The 9,926-nt window shown below is 47.3% G+C and overlaps 1 long non-coding RNA gene across 1 annotated transcript; it reads left to right on the top strand.

Annotated features, from left to right (window-relative positions):
• The first annotated feature begins 292 nt into the window (after window positions 1-292).
• LOC112652619 (uncharacterized) lies at window positions 293-8,949 on the top strand. Its single transcript, XR_004808618.1, has 3 exons — window positions 293-428; window positions 5,625-5,693; window positions 8,766-8,949. It is a non-coding gene; the product is annotated as an uncharacterized LOC112652619 (long non-coding RNA).
• Window positions 8,950-9,926: the final 977 nt, after the last annotated feature.

Below are 9,926 nucleotides of genomic sequence, written 5' to 3'. Positions count from 1 at the left end.
CCTTCGGAGCCGGTCGCCTTACGTTAAAAGTAGACACCAGGAGAGTGATTTAAGGCTGTGTGGCCTAAGAAAAGAATTCAGACCCCCGCAGTGAAGACTCCACGCTGGTTCCAGGGAGGAATATTAGTTTTCTAGTTGAGAAACATGGCCTTTTGGCAGCCGAAGCCAGTGCTCATGAGCTGATAAAAATGACCCCAGTGCATGCTCGGTCGCCTCCCCAGGTGACATGAACAGCTGTTGCAAAATCCCAGACCCTGATTCCTGCCAGACCACAGGCTCCTGAGCCCAGAAAACAAAACCATGACTCATGGTGAACATTCCCGGGCCCTGAGGTGGACGTGGTCACACACACGCACAGCCCAGGCTCACGCACGCACACGCACGGTGCCAGGGGAACTTGGACTCCGTTACCTGGCCGTCATGTCCTGGTAAGGACTCCAGCTTTCTCTGTTCTTGACGGAATCCAAAGACCTTTCGGGAGCCCCTCCCTCCTCCCGACACCGGGACAAGGAGGATGCGTCGTCTCATAAAGAAAGCACACGCTCTGAGGGGACCTGTTTTAGCCTCCTTTGGTTTTCTCTTTCCTCAGGGCTCCTGGGACTCCCCGTCTGGGGGAAGAGACATGGTAGGGGTCTGGTTCTTTCCCCGAGAGCAAGGCAGGCAGTCTCGGGGCTCTTTCTGTCCCTGGGGTTGTGTGGCAGCCTTCAGGATGCGGTGGCCGTTCGTTGTCAGAAAAGTACGTCCGCCCCAGCTCCAGGGGTCTCTGCTCCAGGACCTGGGCAGAGAAAGGTGCCATTTTTGGATCTAATACTAGTATCCTGAGATTTAAAAAAAAGAAAATTGGAAGTTAGTGTCACATGTTGGAAAATGACACAAATGGTTCCATGTCAGCTGGAGCTGGAGACATAGGTTCAAATACTCGCCAGGCCCAGGCGGTCACCGTGGACAAGAGAAGCAGGCCACAGCCCGGCTGGCGGGGCGGATGGGAAGTGGGGAGGACCAGGGCAGGCCGTGGGGACGGGGGCAGGCCATGGGGATGGGGCAGGCCATGGGGATGGGGCAGGCCATGGGGATGGGGGCAGGCCATGGGGACAGGGCAGGCCGTGGGGACTGGGGCAGGCCGTGGGGACTGTGGCAGGCCATCGGGACCAGGGCAGGCTGTAAGGATGGGGCAGGCCGTGGGGATGGGACAGACCGTGGGGACAGGGGCAGGCCATGGGGACGGAGCAGGCCGTGGGGGTGAGGGCAGGCCGTAGGGATGAGGCAGGCCGTGGGGACGGGACAGGCTGTGGGGACAGGGACAGGCCATGGGGACAGGGGCAGGCCTTGGGGACGGGGTAGGCCGTGGGGGTGAGGGCAGGCCATAGGGATGAGGCAGGCCGTGGGGACGGGGCAGGCCATGGGAATGAGGGCAGGCCGTGGGGACGGGGCAGGCCAGGGGGACAGGGCAGGCCGTCGGGACCAGGGCAGGCTGTAGGGATGGGGCAGGCCGTGGGGACGGGACAGACCGTGGGGACAGGGGCACGCTGTGGGGACGGGGCAGGCCGTGGGGACGGGGCAGGCCGTGGGGACGGAGCAGGCCGTGGGGACGGGGCAGGCCATGGGAATGAGGACAGGCTATGGGGACGGGGCAGGCCATGGGGACGGGTCCTGTCTGAGGCCGGGGAAGCTGAAGCTCCGTGTGGCTGACCGCTTGCTCTCAGGTGCTTTCAGGAGAAGCCCGCGGTCCCACGTACTCCGTGACGCCCCTGAGACTGAAACATCAGCTGCCAATTCAAGCTGTAAAAAACCCCAAATTGCTTTGCTGTTCAGATACGACAAATGCAGATTAGTTATGAGCCATCAATTTTTGACTGTGGTTGCAGGAAGACTTTACCATATGAACATTTTTATTAACGTTTTCGGTAGGATTTTCTGAAACTCTGAGCTCCTACCAACCGGGAAGAGGGAGCACCTACACCCTCCTCTGGGGCCCTGGGGCTCTGGACCGATGCCAGGGCCAGCGTGAATAGTCTTTGAGGGAATCATTCTTTTTTCCTTAAAAACCCAGGCTAATTGCGCGTTTTTCCCCGTAATACATTTGCGTTGACCTTAATCCACGATTTTGGTTTTAATTGCTTACCTTGGCGCCTAGACTCTAGTCTTCAATAAATATCTGTAACGTGAGTGGCTGGAGTCCAGTTGGGAGTTCTAGTAGCTACCGCCTGTTGGTTCTGTTGCTTCCTGCACTCCTGTGTGAGCGACGCGTCCTAGGATAGGAAGTGACGGGGTTACTCAGTTGGTAGGTGACAGAGTCGGTGGCATTGCGTCTTCAGGCAGCGTTACACGACTTGGAACTCTTCACCAAATTCAGCCCCTGAAAGATTTTAGTGGGGTCCTGAGGTTCGAGCTCCCATCATTTGGGCTCGTTTCCCAGACTCCGCATCCCCCCACTCCCTTTCCCCGCCACACCCCCCCCACTTTGATGAAGCACCTACTACTATCTTCTAGATAGGGAGGTGGAAAAATAAATAGACACGTTATAATTCAACATAGAAAGTGAAATCAGAGGTGCAGGGGTGGAATCCGAGGCCCTGGACATGCGAAGGGATGCGTCTGACTTACATATTCCTTCTTTTTCCCTTTTCACAGATTCCTGTAGATGTTACCCTTGTGTTGCTCATCTATCGGTCATAGACTCTTTTTTTTTTTAAAGATTTTATTTTTAAGTAAGCTCTACATCCAACGTGGGGCTCGAACCTGCAACTCCAAGATCGGGAGTCACTTGCTCCACCGACTGAGCCAGCCGGGCGCCCCTATTGGTATATAGTGAACAATAACCATAACCTGTTATTATTATGTCTCTTGATTCTGGGAGCCGACCAGCCACGGTGGCTCGAGGGCTCTGCTCTTGCGGTCGGACAGTGCGTGGGTCTAGGCTTCTCTCTCCGTTTTCCTCTCCCTGATGACTCCTTCTAGAGGACTTTAAGTTCTTCTGGCCTTCTGACTCTCCCACCAAGCAAACGTTTTGGTGCCATTCCAGGGGAAGTCCTCTCCCGCACGCTAAAATCAGAGAGTGCCCTGAAAACCCAAACTACTTCCCCTGCCAGTCTTACTTGTCCTGATCACAAGGAAGCATGTGAAAAAGTCGCTAGTATTTTTAAAATCTCAGACTCCTGGCTTTTAGTTAGAAATCTTCACTCTGGATTTCAAGAGAGTTATCTCAGAGGCTTCCCCAGCGATGCCCGTGGTGTAGACATCTCAAAGCCCGTCTCACGTAGGTGTCTGGCAATGGACAGCGGCTGTGGCAAGAGTCTTAGTGGAGGCTGTTGGCCTGAATATCTACAGGCTTGGGCTTCCTCACACCCTGGAGCTGGGGTGCTGAGGTCAGACATCCTGGGAGGGAGGGAGCAGGTTTCTATCTGCCTCTTTGCCTTTTCCTACTTGACCTCAGAAGCCCAATGGTTTCACCTCCTCTGCCTTCCTAGCCAATGCGGGGTGGCCACAAAGGTCTTGTTTCAAGGCAACAGGACATGGAATCCGCCTCTTGATGGGAGGACTGTCAAGAAGTTTACAGATATGCTTTAAAATCACTGAAACTGAAAAAAAAAATCACTGAAACTTCAGTTCTTCCTCTGTGTGGCTCTCAAGGGTCATCCAAAGGGAAGGCAGCTGCCTCTTGATCGCATAGTTAAGCTCTCAGCAGGGTTGACATTGCCCTCCTCCTAGCTCAGGTCTCAGGCGACAGACGATGAGGACAGAGGAGCTATGGTGACTGCCTTAGAACTGGGTGTCCGGAGGCATCCTGGACCTAGTCCCACAAGTGGGCTACATGTGTTATGTGAATCATTGGAATCATGGACTACTTGAAGCCAAAGTAAAAATGGCAGAACTTCCTGGAGCATCCAGGAACTCAACCACTTGAGAAGAAAAAAAAAAAATAATAATTTCATTCACAGGACTTGTAAAAGAATCAGCTTTATATTAAAGCCAACCACCTGAATTTTAAATAATGAAAACGACACTCAAGGAAGCGTTCCCTCGCATGGGGTCCCCTGTGAAGTCCTCAGTGGGCACGTTCACTCTCCTCTTCTGTAGCGTTCGGCATTCTTTCTGGAAGAGTTGAGGAAGCACCACGAGCTCTCTCACCTTCCTGTTGAAAGCCCAGGTGAGACTGTCGGTTCTCAGCAGAGGATTGGAGCTGAGGTCTCACTGATTCTAAGATGTGCTTTATTCTTCTTAATTCTGTCTTCCAGGACATTGGAGCAGGAACACCCTACCTGTTGCTGCTGCGGAGTCTTGATTATCGGGGCCCGAAGTCGAGTCCTACACATCCTGGGCTCCGCAGGCTCCTTCTCCCTGCCCACCTCTCAGCATTTCCACGGGTGCAAATGGTGGCGGCTGCTGTTTACCGTGTTGTTTGCTTGTTAACTGGATTTTTCAAGCCTTCTTTTCTATGTCCTCATATCGCAAAGGAATTTTCCTTTGGGGGCAGTATTGCCGGCTTTCGTGTGCTCTTGGCTGTGCCATCAGGCACGCGCCCACCTCCTGGCCCTCGCTCGGTCAACTCCGACCCCTTCCTTGACCACAGACCCAAACATGTCAACTAAACGGACCCAAATCAGGAGACCACTTGCATCAATTTCTTTCACTGCTGTAACAAATTAGCACAAACCCAGTGGCTTAAAACAACAGAAATGCATTCTCACAGTCCAAAACTGGCATTGGCACAGCTGGTTCCATCTGGAGGCTCCAGGGGACAATCTGCTTCTCGCCTTTTCCAGCTTCTGTAGACCACCTGTGTCCCTTGTCCGGGGCTCCTTCCATCTTCAAATCACATCCATCCACTCTCTGCTTCCAGAATCGCAGTGCCTTCTCTCGGACTCTGATTCTTTCTGCCTCCTTCTTCTGCGTGTCCTTGTGATGACATTGGGACCCCCTGGGTAATCCAGGGTAACCTCCCCCGGGGCAGGGCCCTTAATTTAATCACATTTACAACATCCTTCTGCCTCATAAAGTAACATATTCACAGGCCACAGAGTTTAGAATGTGGAAATCTTTTGGGAGGGGCATTTTTTTATTATTTTTTAAATTTTTTTTGCTTTTTTTTTTTTTTTTTTTGCATACTACACTGCTCTTCTGGGAAAGCAATCCGTTCAAAGGTGGACATATAACTGAAACAGGAAAATTAAATCTTTCCCTGGGATTATTATTAGGATGGGAGGAGAAGTTATTTTTCCTGGGAGTGGCCAATCTTGAAGACAATTATGGTGGGGCTGCTGGAAACTCTCTTTCCAGTTACTGGATGAAGCTCATCTGCAGGAGGGAATGAAGCCAAGTGATTGAGAATTGTAGCCAAGGGCAGTGATGATAATATTTGAGCACCTGTATCCAGCTATACGTGACACCAGACCTACCCATGATTTCCTAGGCTTAGGAACCAATACATTCTTTTGGCTTTGAACTGAATTTCTATACTAATAAATCTATATTTTTCTCAAACAATGAGAAGGAAAAGGAGGTGAGAGTCAATTCAATTATTTTTCTGTTCTTTTTCAGGGATATGATAACTGTGGTTGAATATAAATGAAGTTGAAGCTGTCAAAATAAGTCTTTATAAACATCATTGGGTTTTGTTTTCTTAGGTCTTTCCCAAACTACAACAGAGAATTAGAAGCCAACTCTATTAAAAAATATGGATGTGACTGCAACTGGTAAGTTATTGGTATAATAAATTTCTTGACTTTTTGCCGCTTCCTCATTTCCAAAAGGAAAGAATGTCTCTCTTTAACAAGAAGCTAATTCTTATAGGTTCCCTTGTCTAGAGGGAGGCAGGTGGATAGTGTTAGCAACTTGTCATCTTTCAGGCCTGGGAATGTTTGTTCTGAACAGTTTTGTCCACTAAGAAATTATTCTTGGCCTGTTCCAACAGGATATAGTCGCAGAAGCTGATGTGTGAAGAAAGAGTGGCCCATCCTCAAAGGGAGGGCATGGAATGGTGGGCTACTCTTGCCACATTCCGTCAGGAGGTGAAGGTTCTTTCCCTTCCCTTGAAGCTGGGCTGGACTTCCGGCTTGTGTTGACCACCAGAATGTGGAGGAAGTGATGCCTTGCTAGCGTCAGTGCCAGCTCCTTAGAGGTCAGCTTCTCCTTACTCCTTCTTGAAATACTGCCTCTTAGGATCCAGACACCAGGGAATAAGCGTGGACTAGACCACTAAGTGATAAGAGGCCACAAGGAAAGACCCTGGGGGGAGAGAGAGGACCGGTTTGGACCTTCCACTGCCAGTAGTGCTCACAGATGAAAGCAGTTGCATGGGGTGTCTAGGTGGCTCAGTGGGTTAAGCACCTGCCTTCGGATCAGGTCAGGATCCCATGGTTCTGCGATTGAGCCCTGCTCAGCAGGGAGTCTGCTTCTCCTTCTCCCTCTGCCCCTCCCTCACTTGTGTGCCCGTGCTCTCTCTCTCTCTAACAAATAAATAAAATCTTTAAGGAAAAAAAGAAAAAAAGCAATTGCATGAATGTTCCCAGCCAATACTGCTTGGAACAAAGATGAGATTTTCTCAAGTCTACCCAAATTGAAGGATCATGGGTTATATCTGATTGTATTTCAAGCTATTAAGCTTTGGGGTTATTTGTTATGCTGCCTAAGGTCACTGAAGTGGGTGGACTGCCTAAGATTGGCAATAAGGGGTTGCAGTGGGTGACATGGTAGCGGAGACTTTCGTGTTGTTTCGTGTACATCATGCATTTTGCTTTAATGCATCCTGTAAGTGTAGAACCTCATACTGGAGAAGGGTTATTAGGAAACTGAGTGCCAGGGGTCAGTTGGCAGGAACCACTGAGGTTTCCACGGCCACACTTGGCTCAGACGGTGGAGGATTCCAACAGGTTGGACCTTTGGGAAAGGTTTTTAACAGGATGTGTTTCTTCACCTTTGCTCCTTCCTGCTTTTCTGGCAGATGTCATGAGTAGAACCCTAGGGGTCACCTGGGACCATGAGACAATTTGTGCATGAAAATCCTGCACTAAAAATGGCAGAGCAGAAAATTGGAAGGATCTAAGAATTAGACGATTTGGTGGGGTTGCCGGGTCTGGAGTCCTTACTTCCAGATTTCTTTCGCTTGATGAAATAACTGTCATTTCTTTAGGCCACTTTAAATCTCAGTTACATTCAGCCGAAGGCGTTTCCTGATGGATACACTCAGCAAAACGACCAAAGCTGTGGGTCATTAAGTGGGCTATGAAATGAATCATATTTAACATGATTTACAAAAGTAAAGAAATATGTTTCCCCAACCTTTGTTGCAGAACTTGTAGTAACAGGTCTTTGGAAAATAGTAGCATAAGAACATTATCACCAACGAGGTTTCTCTCACACACTGAAGATGTGGGAACAGCTTGAGATTTAAGTGGATGTAAATCTGGGTTTGAATTCTAGTTCCTTCTCTTCCGAGAGGTGACTTAATCTCCTTGAACTTCATATTCCTTATGTAAAAAATGGAGGTAAGAAGACATCCTACTGAGTTTCTGGGATAATTTAATAAAGTACCTCATTAAATACAAATTATACTCTCGGGCCCATAGGGAGCCCTCAGTAAATGACAGTGGTATAGGTTGTGCATGGTGGGGAAAAGGGGTAATTCTATGGAAAAGAACAAAGTGAGGGCAGAGAGACACGAGTTGATGCAAAGAGGAGAAGGCTCCGATGTTATGATCATGATTTTCAAAGCTCTCCCTTCTGCAGACCTTCATCTCCTCAAGGAGCAGAGACACCTTTTAGAGGAAGGAGATACTACAGTTAGTGGGTTGTAAAGCCAGATATTAAACCAAACACCCAGCTACATGCTCAGAATTGGAAAACAGAATGAAACCTCAAACCTGGGCAGTTATGAAGAAAAGAAGCCAGTTATGAATGAAAAACTCACTTCTGGTTTTTTCTTTAGCAAATATTGACTACTTCCAGGGTTTCTTGCGCTGAGGATAGTGGAGAACAGGACAGGCCAAGTCCCTGCTCTGGGGGAGCTTTTGTTCTGTACCAAGGGGAGGCTATGGGTACGTAGACGGGAGCATGCCCTGTCAGGACCCGTGGAATTTGTTGAGGAAAGATCAAGCAGGTGAAGAGGCAGAGAGGGATGAGGTGTAAGGGATGCTTTTGAGACTAGGCTTCTTGGGCCCAAAATAATATCCAAAGAACATAAATTAAGTATATAAAGATCAAAATGGCTTGGTTACTTTATCTTCAGATCATCATGGGTTTTGTCTGAGGGTCCTAGAGAGAGATGCTGGTCCATCATTTTTTTCTCTCCAGAAAGATTTCACAATGCAGCTCCCGAATACACTTTCTGAGTATCCTTAATCTGCTGATATAATTTCCCCAAGCCTCAGTTTTCTTAACAGTCATATTAGATTCGTAATACCCGCTTCACAGGGTTTATGGGAAGCCAAGGGAAAGGTTAAGGTTTGCGAAGTGCCTGGCACGCTTTCAGAGCCCCTGGAATATTCATTCCTTTCTCTTTTCCTGGAGTAGGATTTAACAAAAGGAAAATGCTCCAAACTAAAGCCAGAGACATTATTTGTGGAAAGACAAGAATTCTTGATTGTTGGGGTGATGACTTTGAACTTGAGCTTCTGATGGAGTTTGTGGATTACTGAGACATTGGAGAGATGAGGCCCATGTGTATCCTTTAATTAGAATGAAGACAATGGGTTGGATCCAATCATGCCTTCCCATTTTTTTTCCAGCTCTGTGGTTTCTGACCTTGGTTTCTGCCCTTTCTTTTTCAGGCTAGAAGTCGAAATTTCCTAGATGCAAATTCACGGACGTATGCGGGTCTGCCTACATTACAATAATCTGAGAAAGTGTTGTAAAAATAGATGCCCTCATCCCAGTCTGCACTTTTTATTTTTTTCACCCCCAGCTCTAGAGATTTTGATTCAGCATGTCAAGAGTGGGGTCTGGAAATGTTACTGAGACAGAATTGTATCAAATTCCATTTTAGGTTGTTCATTCAGTTATAATAAAAATGGTTATTCTCCTTTGAGCCTCGTGTAATCTTTGCTAGTCATTTGCCTTAAATTTATAAAATAATAATTAAAAACTACAGCAATATTTCCTTAACATAACTTAATATTTTCCTTATACAACTGTCTACGTCCATTTCAATCTAGTTACTATTGATTCAAAGACAGAATCTCAAAAACAAATTAAATTTTCACTTCCATCTTTAGGTGGATTTTGCACAAACTAGTGATTACTTTCCTAAACCCCTTTTCTCTTATGAATTTTAGCTTAAAAAATAATGAAACTACTACATTCAGCCAGATATCTAAAATCCAAATTTAAAGACTCTTAAAAAAATGAACTTTTCAGTAACTGCCATTGGTACGATTGGGTTAATAACTGAAAAAAAAAAAAAAAAAGTTGAATCTCTACCTCACGCTGTAAACTGGTATGAATTCCGAATCAAATATTTTAATGTAAAAACATAAAACCATACAACTAGAAAAGAATACATGGATAAATTTCTTTTTTTAAAAAAAGATTATTTATTTATTTATTGGAGAGAGATGGCGCGAGAGAGCACAAGCGAGGGGGGAGCGGGGGGCAGAGGGAGAGGAGGAAGCAGACTTCCCATTGAGCAGGGAGTCCTGTGTGGAGCTTGATCCCAGACCCCCAAGATCACCACCTGAGCTGAAAGCAGATGCTTAACCGATTGTGCCACCCAGGTGCCCCTGCATGGATAAATTTCTTTAAGATTTGAGTAATGAAGGTCTTCCTATGACTCAAATTTCAGGTGCCATAAAAGATTAGGTAAAGACCCAAAATTCTGCATGGCAAAAAAACCCCCCAAAAACAAAAAAACAAAAACAAACAAACAAACAAACAAAACCCAGCCCCACCGGAACTATGTGAAAAGACAATAAGCTGGGGGGAAAAAATCTTCA

This window comes from Canis lupus, chromosome 23, assembly GCF_003254725.2.
Source record: "Canis lupus dingo isolate Sandy chromosome 23, ASM325472v2, whole genome shotgun sequence".
NCBI classification, from domain to species: Eukaryota; Metazoa; Chordata; class Mammalia; order Carnivora; family Canidae; genus Canis; species Canis lupus.
Note: the sequence above shows the minus strand (reverse complement) of the source record. Positions and strands in the feature narration are given on the sequence as shown.